Source organism: Macaca thibetana, chromosome 17 (assembly GCF_024542745.1).
Source record: "Macaca thibetana thibetana isolate TM-01 chromosome 17, ASM2454274v1, whole genome shotgun sequence".
In the NCBI taxonomy this organism is placed as follows: Eukaryota; Metazoa; Chordata; class Mammalia; order Primates; family Cercopithecidae; genus Macaca; species Macaca thibetana.
Genome location: NC_065594.1, coordinates 55,771,065 through 55,786,305, shown reverse-complemented (window position 1 = coordinate 55,786,305; position 15,241 = coordinate 55,771,065). Strand labels below are relative to the sequence as shown.

At 38.6% G+C, this 15,241-nt stretch overlaps 1 long non-coding RNA gene across 1 annotated transcript; it reads right to left on the bottom strand.

Annotated features, from left to right (window-relative positions):
- Nucleotides 1–453: 453 nt before the first annotated feature.
- LOC126940523 (uncharacterized) lies at nucleotides 454–13,302 on the bottom strand. The gene is made up of 4 exons (XR_007720783.1): nucleotides 13,097–13,302; nucleotides 10,568–10,645; nucleotides 10,341–10,461; nucleotides 454–1,218 (listed from the first exon to the last, which is right to left on the bottom strand). It is a non-coding gene; the product is annotated as an uncharacterized LOC126940523 (long non-coding RNA).
- Between the last annotated feature and the right edge of the window lie 1,939 nt (nucleotides 13,303–15,241).

The window sequence follows — 15,241 nt, the reverse complement described above, 5'->3', positions numbered from 1 at the left end:
CCGGGTGTGGTGGCTCACGTCTGTAATCCCTCCTTTGGGAGGCCGAGGCGGGTGGATCACGAGGTCAGGAGATGGAGACCATCCTGGCTAATACGGTGAAACCCCGTCTCTACTAATAATACAAAAAATTAGCCGGTGTGGTGGCGGCGCCTGTAGTCCCAGCTACTTGGGAGGCTGAGGCAGGAGAATGGCCTGAACCCGGGAGGCGGAGCTTGCAGTGAGCCGAGATCGCGCCACTGCACTCCAGCTTGGGTGACAGAGCAAGACTCCGTCTCAAAAAAAAAAAAAAAAAATTTGAAACATACAAACTGTTGTAAACTTCCCTAATTCCTTCAAATCACATTACAAAGTGGCTTATGATTTTCTTTTTTAGAATGCTGATATATGCATTTGTTTATATATGCAAATTTTTTATCTTTGGCAAATTTCAAGGACTCGAGGGTACACCATGAATTAAAGATTATAAAGGAGAGCCTTTTATTCTTGCCATTTACTTCACAAAAGAATTAGAATTTATTTTAACACAGTATATTCATATCTTAGACAGATTTTAGGCAACTAAATGCTAAGAGAGACAACTAAAGCCAATTCAATATCTTACACATGTTGAATACTAATTAATACAGTTAATTAAAGCAATTTGAAATCTCCCTTTCCTGATTCCATTAGCATTGGCTTTTTCAACTAATAAAGAACTTTTCTTAAGTATTATGAATTGTTATGAAAATCACAAATTGCAGAGGCATTTATGGAGGAGAAATAATTTATTCATTAATTACTAAAATTCACTGACCATAAATTTGTCACCGAAATAAAACTGTGGCACTTATGCCCAGATGCACTCATAAATAACTAAATAATTAAACTCACAGCCAAAGAACAAAAGCCGCTCAATGGGCACAATGAAATCCAAATTAGTATCTCACAGTACTAAAATAGAAAATGTAATAAAAATTATGCTAATCTGCATGCGACCCTGTCAAAGCTTTTATGCTAGCAGTTTCCAGAAATTCCACTTTGTTTTCCAAAACTGAGCTGCTGTTCGGTGTCCCTTAACTGTGGCAAAGTATTTGAAACATTCCAAGGCATATGTTGTCCCTATCAACACTGTATGGGTTGTGACAATGAGGACCGTGATCTTCCAGTTCTCTGAGGACATCCTCCCCTAACTTCTCATTTTACCAGCATGGGCCCAAGCCTCCTCCACTGGATACAAAGCTGGGGGAAAGAAAGATGGAGAGATGAGAACCAGCATTATTGAATACCTTTGATTCCCTAATATTAATAACTGCACTCAACACCTGGCTTAACTATATGCACTTATTTAACCCCCATGATATATTTTTCTTCATTTTCAAACAACAAAGTTGATATCAAAGGTTTAATCAGATTCCTCGAAGTCACCCAGGACCAGAGGTTTTGTATCTAGCTTTTCTTAATTCCAAAGTCCATATTTTTGTTTGACCTGAAGATAAGACCTCAAGTCCTATACTCATTTTGGGCATCCTGCTCAGAAATCCCTAGAAATCTGTAGCTCTGTGTTGAGTCCACTCCGGATAGACCAGCCTGCTCAGAGGGTAGAAGCTCCCTTTTTTCATGAATCTATTTTACCCAGCAACATCATCCTGTCTTTGGAAAGCAAATCCATGAATATATTGAATGTAACCTAGAGACCCCTGACATATCAGAAGCATGTTGATTATGAAGGATCACTCACATTTACTGTGTTCTTTAATGCTGTATGAAAATATGGGGAAACTGGCAAGACAAATTCACTGGAGGAGCCCTTGAATAATGAGTCAGATATCAGAAAAGTGAGTACATGCAAAATAATTAGTTACCATTTCTGGCTTTTTCCTGCCCCTGCTAGTTTTTTAAAAAAATAACCAGGCTTGGGTCCATAGAATTTCAACTTCTTATCTTTGCCCTCCTACTTAACTGAGTCACCTTGGCCAAGACCTTGACCTTGTAGAGCCTCTATCTTATTTGCAAAATTGTGTCAATTAAGTCAACTTCACATAGCTGCTAGACACTGGAACAAGAGTATGTGCACCCAAAAAGAGTTCAAGAGTTAATGTACCCCCATGTATGTTTTTCCTTGACCAGCAGAGCAGTGTTTTTAAATATGAATTTGAACTGTCCCAGTCGGGCACAGTCCCCATCACTCCCTATTGTCGTATAGCAGGCAGCTCCACACATTGACACTCTCTGCCTGGGCCCCGAGGCATTTAAGCTTGCATCTTATATGTTTGATTGTCTTCTGTAGCCATATGGCTATTGTAAATATTGTGTATTTCTTTGAGGATAGGAATCATATCTTACTATCTTCAGATCACAAACATATATGCAACAGAATGTCATGCAGATAGTGAGCTCTAAATGGAAGTTTCTAGAAATGAAATAATATGGATGGTGTCTTGATAGAAGTTGTGGCACTCTCTATAGAGAAATCATTCTCACAAACCTGATCAAACTGCAAAACACTGACTTCCAGGGCCCAAGACACTAACTAGTCTTCATTTGGCTTGCCAGAGAACACTCAGATTCTTTTAAAGAAATAATCTTAATGCCTGACTTGGATAGAAAACCTGCATTTGTATTCTACAGCAATGGTTCAGGTCATGAACGTTTCACAAGGAAATCAAATAAGTAAATCAATAGTACAGAAACTGTTTACCCCAGGGCCCATCTGCTACCCCGTGGTTCATTATAGTACTTAATATTGCCATGATTAGAGTTCCTCTCTTGTGAGTTAAATAAATGGTATTTTGAATGTATGAAAAGTTATTATATATTCATCTAAGCAACTTCCAAAGAATTTTTACACACCACTGAGTACCGAGTATTGCATAGCACTGGGGGAGGTTCAGCCGGAATCTAAAGCATGATTTATAGGTCAGGCTAGCCACAGGAGAGGGTAAACAACAAGCAGAGTTATTTCAGACCCGCTATTCCAAACTTTCTCCTGCAGGCTGGGTGCCTTTATTTCTATCTGCTTGTGAAAGAATAACATACGTGGAAGAAAATTGCATGCTCCAGACCCCTTGTCATTGATTTACACAAACAGAAAAACCCAAAAGTTTACATCGGTTCCACTTCTTTCTTCATAATTGGACAAGTTTTCTCCGGTGGTTTAAATCATTCTTTTCAGCCAAAGCTTTCTGATTGCTCCTTCCTATTAACTTTATTCCTCTCAGTATCCTATAATAGGATAATAACAAGAGCATTGGAGTCTTAATTTAGCAAATAAAAAGGGAGACAAAATGATTAGCCCCAAATCCTCATTCAGCACTAGCAACTGGCTCCCCTTCTCTGGCTCTCTTCCACATCATACTGTTCAGACACATGTGGCCAGGGATCCAGGTCAGCAAGATGGGCTCCATCGGATGTAAGTGGTGCTCAGTGCAGACCTCAGTAGGAGAGAATACTTTTCAGCCTGGAGGCCTTTGATGACACATTTCTGGGGGAGGTTAACAAATCATTCATTATTCTTGTTTTTACTCTATAATAATCCCAAATATGTGGGCCATGAGTACCCTGGAGATTTGGAGAATTAATACAAGAAGGGATAGAAGAATCCATATTTTCAGAGCATATATACTCAAACAATGTCTATAGATTGCATAAATGTCTTGCACGTATAGCTGCTACTGTTTTAAAATTTATATGATTCATATGCACTGCTCTGATTTATGAAATAACAATTATTTGAAGTGCTATTAAATTCATTATGATTTTCTAATTATGCATTGCCACAATCATTACATGATAAAAGTACAGATACGATTATGTAGAGGTTACTGGAAAATAAATGAAGTTTTGTGCCTTCAGAAAGTTGAGACCCACTATTCTAAATGATATGATCAAGTTTATGTTAAAAATAAAATTGGATACAAGGAACCCAGTTTCTTTTTGGGTAATGAACATTTGAAGCACACTTTTCAACACTTTTATTCTTTCAAAATTTTATTATTCCATTTATACCTTTTTGTGTCTATTTTTTTAAAGTTTTGTTTCCCAAGAAATGCCTATTAAATAATTTCTTACTTAGGTGTTTCATAGTAAACATATACTTTTTATTAGGAATTTTTATTTTTTTAAATTAAAATTTCCTTTCCATTCCAATACTTACTTTAAAGACACCTAATTGAGAATTGCAGCTTTTATGTTTTTTTCAAATTATTTTGAGTTTATTTTTAAAGCAATCACAGAATCTCCAACACTGGTTCATCTGCATCAGAGCCTCTGATGCACACATGGATATCTAGTCATTATATTTATTTTTTATCACTTTCTGTCAATTAAGAACATTCTGTATTGCTTAGTTCAGAAATAGTGCTATAACCAGTGACATAGTCCTTTGTCTTACAACTGGCTCCATGCCAGAAAAATATGACCGATTTTTCTGAAGAAAGAAGTATATGTCCCAGAGTTTATTGAGGTGATCCCCAAGCAAACTTACAGGCACAACGCTGATTTCAGTATAGACTTCCTACTGGCCCATCTATGGACTCAAAAATCGCTGCCCTACGAGAGAAAACCTGGGGAAAGGGCAATTGTCATTATGCAAATTGTACTGGTCTTTTTCAATATTTGAAAAGTCTATAAGATACTATGCTTAGAATACAATAAATTGCAATTATCTCTACCTAGAAGGAAAGAAAGAAGCTGAAGCAACCTACCATAGCCATGCACTTGGCAATGATGCGTAATTGACACTGTTGAGATGGGTTCTGAGTATGATCATTTTTATTATATTATAATCATTATCATTTCACACATGAAATGTAGCATAAAACCAAACACTAAAATACTACATTTTCACTGGGCTTAATTATAGACCTTAAGTCATATTTTAAATACATTACACACACACACACACACACATACACACACACATACACACACACACACAGTATAAATCCTGAATGCTTGGTCCACTTATTCCATTGCTTGACTAATTGACCTTTGTAACCAAGAAAACAGTCCTGGATCTCCACCAAGAAATAGCAAAAGTTTCAAAAACAACAAGTAAAGACCAATTATGAAACGTGTCCTCAAATAAATTGTTCCTCAAAATGATTAACAAAATCACATGGGGAATTTTTGCTTTTTAATGCATCTTCTCATCTCCCATGACTAAAGTTTCAATAGGTAATAGATAGAGCCTAGCATCTGTATTTATTTAACCCATGAGGTAATTCCAATAATTAGAGAGGTTTGGGTACCACTTACTTGACTTTCTGTTTTTAGAATGTCCCATATGCTCTAATCACCCTCTGGTATTTTTCTGAAAACCTACCAGATTTGCCAATGTCAGTGGCCAACCCTAGTCTTCCATGCTACCTGAAGTCTAGCCCACAGCCCACCTCTTCTTTCTTTGCTAGCAATCAGAGAAACAGCACAGCACATGTTTGGACTAGCCAGATCTAATAATTAATTGGCATTTGCTGTCCACATGGGTTGTTTGTAATGATCATCTGTTCTGATTTGTGGCCATTGTGAGTGATAGACTTGCTATTCTGCAGCGACTATGACAGATGCAAAGAAACAAGGGACAGGATAAAGAAGAGTACCAGCCTTTGTGCACTCCCAAGGTCACAAGCAGTTCTCACAGTGACCATGTAGCAGTGGATCTGGGAAGACCGCAGAAGCCTAGTGATCCTCAGCTGGGAACTTTACCTTTGTTTGACATCAACATGTTCTCTCATTGAGTCATTTTAATTCAAAGTGATACATGTTTTCTGTTGTTTGTTGTTTGCTTTGGTTTGGTTTAGTTTTAAAGACTGGTGACCAAACTAGTAACTTTTGCTCACAGCTGACGCACCCAGTTCTTTAGTAAATCTAGATAAAATCAGAATTTTCACTAAGACTTTGCACCTTCTTGAGCTACTTTGAATTTTTCCCAGAGTTTCTGTAAGGACTTGACCCTGAAGCATTTCATGAAATTTAGAATTTACTGCTTCAAGATGTTTGTGGTTACAGGGAGAGTCACACTGTGGAATAAGAAGACTTCCACCCAGCTACCCAGTTCCATTCTCATGACTTTCCCCATTATTACTCCCGTACCTTCTCCTAACCCCCAGTTCTGCAACCTCAAGACAAAACAGTGCCAAAGTCTGGATATAAGGTGGGATACAGGAGTGATTAAAGTCATGAGCTTTAGCTGGGGTCAGACTCCCTGTATTTAAATCCCACCCTGGTCAGCACTGTGACTTTGAATAAGACTCTTGGCCATCTCACTTGGCCATCTCACTTGTTGGCCATCTCACTTGTTAATTTCCTTCCTTTATTTCCTTCCTTTATTGGCTATCTCACTTGTTAATTGTGAATGATAATAATGGTGTTTTCTCCACTGGGTTTTTGGGAGAATGATATGAGACCATGTATTAAAGCACAAAGCATAGAATTTGGAACATTATAGGTTCCCACAATATTCCCCAGGGGGCACTTAATATTTGATGACTGACTGAGCTATGAAATGATGCACCTGATCGGCTTCCTGCCTCATTAATTAGGATTAGAAATGGCATCCAGCTCAGTACTTTATTATTAATACTCAACTAAATACTTGGAGAAATCAAATACCAGTGATTTCAAGAAATTTGCATCTAGTTAGGAATACACTGTAAGCACATGAAACAAGAGATCTGAGAGGCAAAATACAAGGTGATTAAATTAATAAAATAGAAAATAAAAGTTAAGCAAAGTCATGTTCAGAGTTTGGTAATGATATTCAATGAAAGTATTTTGAAGGATACATTTTCAATGTGATGTTAAAAATACTAAGTAACTGAATATGGCAACTATGAGAGAATAGTTCAAATGGTGGCTACTGTTAAGAAACATACATTGATTGATATAACTGGAAATAGCAGGTCAAAGCAAAACCTTAGCCAAGGTGAGATGGGAAGGGGCAAATGGCAAACAATAGAGGCTGGATGGGAGAGTTTGTGTTGATTCCTATGGGCATTTGTAGCTGTAAGCTTCAGGGAGAGAGAATAGGAGAGGCGCTGGTGGAGAACAGCCTCCAGGAAGAACAAAGGAGTGTTGAATGTGGGCCCCAGAGCTCTGTGGGATGAATGGAGACAATACAAGTTAATCATGTACTATTCCAGAAATAATGTTCTGACAATATTTAACATAATTATAATTTCTATCATTTCATGAAATCAGAATCACTCAAACACAGAGAAAAATGTTTCCATGGCATTATCCTTCATGACTGTAGTGATGGAGTGGACCATATGCACACACCCAGGGGGCTGTGAGAGAGAGGAACTATGGGAACCAGCAAAATATAAATGCAGAGTCTGGCTTAGAAGTGATCAGATCTGCACTACCTCCTAGCTTTGCCAGTTGCTAGCTGGGTAACCTTTGTCAGGCTACATGACCTCCGTGAGCCTCAGGATCCTTCCGGGTAAAACGTGGATCATGCCCACCTTGCACAGTTGTCCTGGGGATTAAAGGTAACACGTTCCGTAGAGTAAGCTTCCACACAGTAAGCTCTCAACAAATGCTAGACATTATTGTGGCATGCAATGCATGTAATTGAACCCAAATAACATGAAGGGCTAGAGTTGAGAGTACTCAAAGGCCCTATCAGAAGCCCTGGGTTTTATTTTACTTTTTTTTTTTTTTAATTTTTAAGTTTGTATTAAAACTTTTCGTTATTTACCCTTGAGTGAGCTACAGAAGCACCCAGGAGTTGTATTTGCCTGCCCCCTAGTGGTGAGAAAAGCCCACTTCAGGCATGCGTCCGAACATCTCATTTTATTGACCAGAAACCCAAGGGCTGAAGAGGTAAAGTGACTTCCCCAAGATAACAGTGTTTTAAAAGGCGGTACTGGAATCCAGGTCTTGGCACTCCTCTTCATGTTATTTTCTAACCACAGCAGGGCTTCAGAGATCCGAGGTTAGTTTAGGCTGGACATTTAATGGATACAAAGTACTATCTCCCTCCCATCACCTCTCTTAGGCAATAAGGCTCTTTTTCCTTTGTCATGAAAGAGTTTAAACAGCCAGCCCTCCTGCCACCTGGAGCCAGGCATAAATGAAACGATTGTTGAAAAATAAAGGGAAGCTTGCGGTGCTTATGATCAGAGAGGGCTGGGCTCCCATGGAGCAAAAGAAGCCAAGGTGATGCATATTTTTAAAATCCTGATTTAGGGGTCACCAAGCACACACTTTACCAGGAAAGTGGCTGAGGTTGGATACAAGAGGTAAAGGCTGTCACTCTGGGGTGTAGTGGGCTGGGAATGGTTTGCTGCCAGATGAACTGGTTTGAATCCCAGGTACATCTCTTAAGTGGTCTTTGGTTTTTGACTGATTTTCACAGACTAGATTTTGTCATCTTTAGTTTGAGAACCAATAATTAGTTTTTTTAAAAAAGGAAAAAAAAAAGAACTATATCTGAGTTCCAAATGGCAAGATTTTCAAAAGGAAAGGTTGTTTTATACATAACAGAGCTTTATATAAATGCAAGATGTTACCATTTTCACATTGCAATATACAGTGGGTATAAAAATCTACAACTTTGGGTTAAAAAAAGTCTGTAACTCATTTCAGTTCTGTTATGAACAAGGCTTTTAACCTCTGTGAGCCTCACTTTAGTCATCTTAAAATATAAATACTCACTTTACAGGTTAATAATGAGAGTTCATGTCACAGGGTCTAGACGTTCAATAAATGTTAGTGGAATCTAAAATGAAAGCAACCAACCCTCAATTTCTTTCCTTTATTGTCTTCCCTAAAACCATACAAATAAGCAAGGCAGAAACTAGAGATGAAACTCAAGTCAGTCAATTTGAAATTTTGGTGAGAGGTTTGGTTGGTAGACAAGATTAAAGCCAACCTCAAACACAGCTCTGCAGATTTATCGGTGAGTAAATTGCCCTTAGTAAATCCAGCCTCATTAACATGACAGGATGGCCTGGCTGTATTTAGACAAATACCTGCCTTTTCTTTTGAAATTTAGGAAAGAGAATTTGCCAAGTTTTAGGGCTTTTCAAACTGTGTTCTATGAAACAATAAGGTGTTGGAGGGTTCTCAGGACCCTGCAAGAGAGGGTTGGTGATACTAGACTGGGCTTCTGCGGGCCCCCTGATTCTCTGGTTCAACCTAAGCATCCACACTTTTTATGATTTTATTTGGGGAAAACATTTCTGCTCTAAGACAATTTTTAAAAATATGACCGTGGCCCTTATGAGGCCTGGTGACACATCCCATCTTGATTAGTTGAGCCTTTTTACATGTTCCAGAAGTGGCACCATGAATTTCAGCTAATTCTCTTACCAGCACAGACTGAGGATAACAGAAGGGAAAGGCTGAGAAGAAACACGGAGAGATCATTAAAGTAGCTGGCTGGGGGTACGGGAGGCTGGGGGAGGGATAATGGGGAAAGGAGATAACGTTCCTCAAAGAGTACAAAGTTTCAGTTGGACAGGAGGGATAAGCTTCAGTGATCTATTGCACAGCATGACGACTATAGTTAATAATAATGCACTGTATATTTCAAAATTGCTAAAAGAGTAGATTTGAAATGTTTTCCCTGCACACACAAAAAAATAAATATGTTAGGCCATGGATTTTTAATTAGCTTGATCTCATCATTCTACAAGGTAAACATACATCAAAACATCACATGGTATCCCATAAATACCTATAATTACTACTTGTCAATTAAAAAAAATAAAGTAGCTGGCAAGGACTGAACACTGACTTTGTACCAAGTCACTGTCCTACATCCAAAATTAATTTAGGGAATGCTCATAACAACGGCATGATCTGTGTAGTACTATTATGATCCCCATTTTACAGATAAAGAAAACTGAGACACAGAGAGATTCCTCACCCAAGGAGTGAGCAGTGGAGTCCGGTACAGGAAATTCGGTGCCAGAACCTGCACTCTTAGCCTCTCTCCTAGATAATTTCTCATCCCACAAATAAATCATGCAAATAACCATAACTAGGAAGAAAACTTGTCAGCTCCAGTGTTGTCAGAAGTGTCACCTTTCTAGACAAGGGGTCATAGTCTATATAGGATGCAACTTCTCTACATTTCTCTACTGAAGAAACCCTAACTGAAGAAGAGGTGATGTCCCTAAACCAGGCCATTGCAAGGGACAAATTCTCCTGGAAGTTTGTTTTAGCTTAAAAAAAAAAAAAAAAAAAAGTCATATGCTGCCGGGCACAGTGGCTCACACCTGTAATCCCAGCACTTTGGGAGGCCAAGGTGGGAGGATTGCTTGAGCCCGTAGTTCAAGAACAGCCTGAGCAATATAGTAAGAGCCTCATCTGTACTACAAGAAAAAACAATTGCCAAGTTTGGTCATGCATACCTGTGGTCTCAGCTACTTGGGAGACTGAGGCGGGAGGATGGCTTGAACCCTCTGGGAGGCTGAGGATGCAGTGAGCTGAGAATGTTCCATTGCACTCCAGCCTAGGTGACAGAGCATGACCCTATCTCGAAAAAAAAAAGAAAAAAAGTCACATGCAATCTGCATACTTTACAAATGAGAATTATATTTTTAAAAATATTTCAATGTTAAAATGACTAGTAACTTACCAGTGAAATTACCTAACCCTGCTTCCCCTTTATCCACCACTGCACTTTCAGTGAAATCATCACTCCCAAAGCTGCGGTCTTTTTATGCCATGGTTTCATGACATACATGTTGGTGAAGCACAAAGGTAAAAGACGGGAAATCTGTTAGCTATGGTCTGTTCAGTATGTTTTGAACAACTGAGTTATATTAAGTTAATCTCCCAAACAAATCCTATGCTCCAGACCTCCTTTCCCTCAATGACTTAACAGTAGGGCAGGAGTATCTTCCTGTTCCCCCAGAGGTGGATTGCCATGGAGCTCATGAAGCTTAAGGGGTAGGCCCCTTACTTGGACAGTAATGCATTGACAAAGTCATAAGAGTTTATAAAGTTTGCAAAAGAAAAATATCTTAACCACAATCAGTGGACATCTCTGCCTCTTTTCATTTCTACTTTGCCTCTATTAGATCTTCCTTCTTGTCAGAAGGCAGTGGGGTGGCCGTGGGCGTTTGTAGGACCTGGAGAAGGGAAGTTGATTTAAAGATGTGTCATTTGTGTGAGTGGGATACAGTCATGTGGCTTGCAGTCGCTTCTATGTATTGGTTTACATAGGAACGGAAACGGTTTCAAGGAAATGCCTGTCCCTCTCTGTGCTGACCCTCCCTGCAATATTGTGATATGAAGATGTAAGGCATAAGTCAAATGAGTTATGAACATGGCAGCCAGCTTTAGAAGCGTTCAGCAGTAGAAGAAAACAAGATTTGAAATGAACAAAATCAGAAGCTAATCCATGAAAATTCTTCCAAATATTACAGCTCACATGCAAAGAAAATTTCTAAGATGGTTTTCCCAATTTTGAAAATCGTAGAAATTTACATGGCATAACCAAAAAGAAGCGTAAAGCTGAAAGAAATGCGTAAACTGTCAATATTTGGCTCAACTATGCTAAGAGAAAGACTAAATTATCTATTATCCATCAGAAACCTGTGAAGAAGCAGAGTGTGTAGGCAAAACTGTAGGAAAAGTGACACAGATGTGTCAGGCAGTTAATGAATAAAAATGCCTTACTGGACTATGCATACACAGTTTATCAGCTTTTTAAATTTTGTGATTTCATGGGATTTTCTTATTCTAAATATTCACATTTGCACCTAAGTTTGTATTCTCTCTTAAAGAGGGTGACAGACTTTAATTAAGTTTCAGATTCCATCAATCTGTATCTGCCCCTGCCTGCCCCCAAGTCTTACCCACCGATGTCCTCAGAGCACCTGTGTGCTCTTCCTTCTGGCTGGAATATTCTTCCCCTAGAAAGGTGCACATCTCACTGCTTCACTTCATTCAGGTTTCTGCTAAGACATCAGCATACTCAATTTCCCAAGCAAATTCCTATCTAAAATAGAATCCCCTAGGACCCTCGTACACTGTTGGAGGGAATGTAAATTAGCACAGCCACTGTGGAGAACAGTATGCAGGTTACTTTAAAAAACTAAAAAATAGAACTACCATATGATCCAGCAATCTCACTGCTGGATCCAAAAGAATATATATGTCCAAAAGAATATATATATCCAAAAGAATATATATATCACTGTATATATCCAAAAGAAAGGAAATCAGTGTATCAAAGAGAGAGATGCACTCCCATGCTTATTGCAGCACTATTCGCAATAGCCAAGACAGGGAATCAGCCTGTTTATTAATGGATGAATGGATAAAGACAATGTGGCACATATACACAGTGGAATATTTTTCACCCACACAAGAGAATGAAATGTTGTCATTTGCAACAATTTGGATGGAACTAGATGACAATATGTTAAGTGAAATAAGCCAGACAGAGAAAGACAAATTTTACATATTCTCACTCATATGTGGGAGCTAAAAATTAAAACAATTGAACTCATGGAGATAGAGAGAAGAATAATGGTTACCCGAGACTGGGAAGGGCTGTGGGGAGGATAAAATGGGGATGGTTAATGGGTACAAATACAGTTAGATAGAAATACACAATAGGGTGACTATAGTCAACAATAGCTTGTTGCCCATTTAAAAATACCTAAGAGAGTGGAATTGGAATTTTCCCAACACAAAGAAATAATAAATGCTTGAGGTGATACCCCAATTGCCCTGATTTGACATTACACATTGTATGCTTGTATCAAAACATCCCATGTACCATAAATATGTACAACTATTATGTATCCATACAAATTAAAAATAAAACAAAATAAATAGAATCCCCTGTATTCCTCACCACTCTCTATCCTTTTATATCACTTTACTTCACAGTGTTTACCACCTGATGTGTCCCCCCACTACAATATAATATAAGCTCCATAAGAGGGGCGACGTTATCTGTTTTGTTCACTGCTTCATCTGTGTTGTTGAGATCAGTAACTGGCACACAGTGGGCACTCAAATATTTACAGGTTGAATGAATAAACAAAAATATGTGTGTGTGTATATATGTACATGTGTGCATGCAGATTTATGGAGGCATGATAAATTGATAGATCTATATATATATATATAGAGAGAGAGAGAGAGAGACCCAAATCGATGGAATGGAAGGGTTGATCTGGGCTCTACAGTCAGGAAAATCCGATTCAGAGAAGGAGCAGGAGTTCTCATCTGCCTGAGTCCCTATGCCTCTGTACAGCCAGGTCATCCCATCTTTCATTTTAACCCATGGTAATTGCAGCAATCTACTCCTATTTTTCTCAGAGGAGCTCCGGGTAATCATCTAAAAAGAATAAACATTTTAGTGTAAAAACTGGCAGATTTTAAAGTCAGGACCCCAGTGACCTGGCAAATACTTTCCTCTCCCACAGTGTCACAAAGAAATGACTTCAGCAAAATCCCACCCGCCCAAGGCCGTTGGCTTATTTTCTGGGGGACCATTGAGATTCCTAAAACGTGACAGCCTCTGTCAAAGCTGCCAGCTCGCTCCAGGAAAATCAAGGACTCTCCAGGCCTCTGCATAGTGAGCTAAAGCGTTCCTAATTCAGCTTTTGTGCAGAAAAACAGCCTTGTGCAAGCCCCTGATAGAGAAATTAGGAGGTAGTTTCTTCGCATCGCAACGGACCACATTTGCTCCTACGAGGCAATGATCATTGAAATGTCCTGTTAATCCCTCAGCCAGTGTCCTGTAGGACTCGGCACTGGGGTGTCCCCAGACTACTAATATGGACTGATCAGTGGTTCAAAGGCTGTCTAAAAAGTTATAAAACTGGAAAGGGAAATGGGGGAATGGGGAAACCTGCAGTATTTTTCCCCCGTCTGTGCTAACACTGCCACCTAGTGTTATGAATACGAAGAACCTGCAAAATCAAAATTCTCACAAAGAAATGCAGATTTAGGAACATAGTCTCATTAAGTGCCATTTATTGTTGATTTTTCTAAAATGGGGTCAATCCTGTTTCATCTGGAAAGCAGAAATAAAGTTTTGTAGAAAACAGCATAGGAATTACTTCTTACAAAAAGCTAAGAGTTAACATCTATTGTTTCTATTCACCAGCCACCTTTCCAAGAGCTTCAAGTGAATTTACTCAGTTCCTGGTCACAAGAAGCTCATGAGAGGTGCTACTAGTGATTCCTGTTTCACTTTTGTTTTACATGTGAAAAAATTGAGGCACAGGGAGGAAAAGTAAGGCCATCAAGGTTACATGTGCAGGAAGCCACTAAGCCTCAGATAGTGTCATTCTTTAACTGCTGTCTTCACCTTTTATACCATCCTGTCCCACGTTCTAAGTGCTAATTGTCAGAAAGACAATGCAAAATAATTAGAAAACTTGAATTGAACCCTCAAGGACTTGGAAGACAAACAGCTTTTTGTGGAAAAATAAATAAATAAAAACAAAATTAAGGGGAGACAGTGTTTTATCTGATCACCAACAGCTTTTCAAATGGAGACTCGTGTGTAAGGGTTTAAGATTCTACTACAGGTATAACGAAACAAGCAAAAGAGTGCATCCTACGGCTAACGCTCCAATTCTCCAAAGATGCAAATGTGTTTTAATGCAATCCCCTTCACATGGAGTCATAAAGATACATTACAAGGATGTAAGATGGGAAGACTCGACAGGGAATTAAAAGGCACCTTCATCAGTTTACTTCACTATTTTGGCTTTCCATTGCGAGGACTTTAAACCTTTTCATCTCATCTTTTTAAATAAGACATTTCGGTTTAAAACAAATACAGATGCATATAGGCCCCCAATATGCATATTTATGTATAAATCTTATACAACACTACATTTTGTGTATATCATTAAACTACGCTAAAAAGGTAAAAAAGAGATAAAGATAAAAGCAGTATTTTCACTATTTATAAGCTTTATAAAAGAACAAACGTGCCTCCTTCAAAATTGATGGGTTTTCTTTTTTTTTTTTTTTTTTTTTTTTTTTTTGCAAACATAGTATGATTAATAGTCTTTATTTTTACAAAATATCTTGGTTGATCAAGAATGGAGACTTGGTTGTGAGCTAGTGTGTGGGCATCCTTGGTCTGCATGGCTATCACAAAGGAATGTAGATACAAAAATTAGGTAAAAAGAGTTGGTCTGCGGCTGGTTTACTAAATCCTGGCACTCATTACTCAATGGCGTCTACCAGTTGAGCTGAGGCTTTGTTAAAAATGAGCTAGTAAATTTCCATTCCACGATAGTCACTGACTCTTCCTTTTGTGTATATTCTC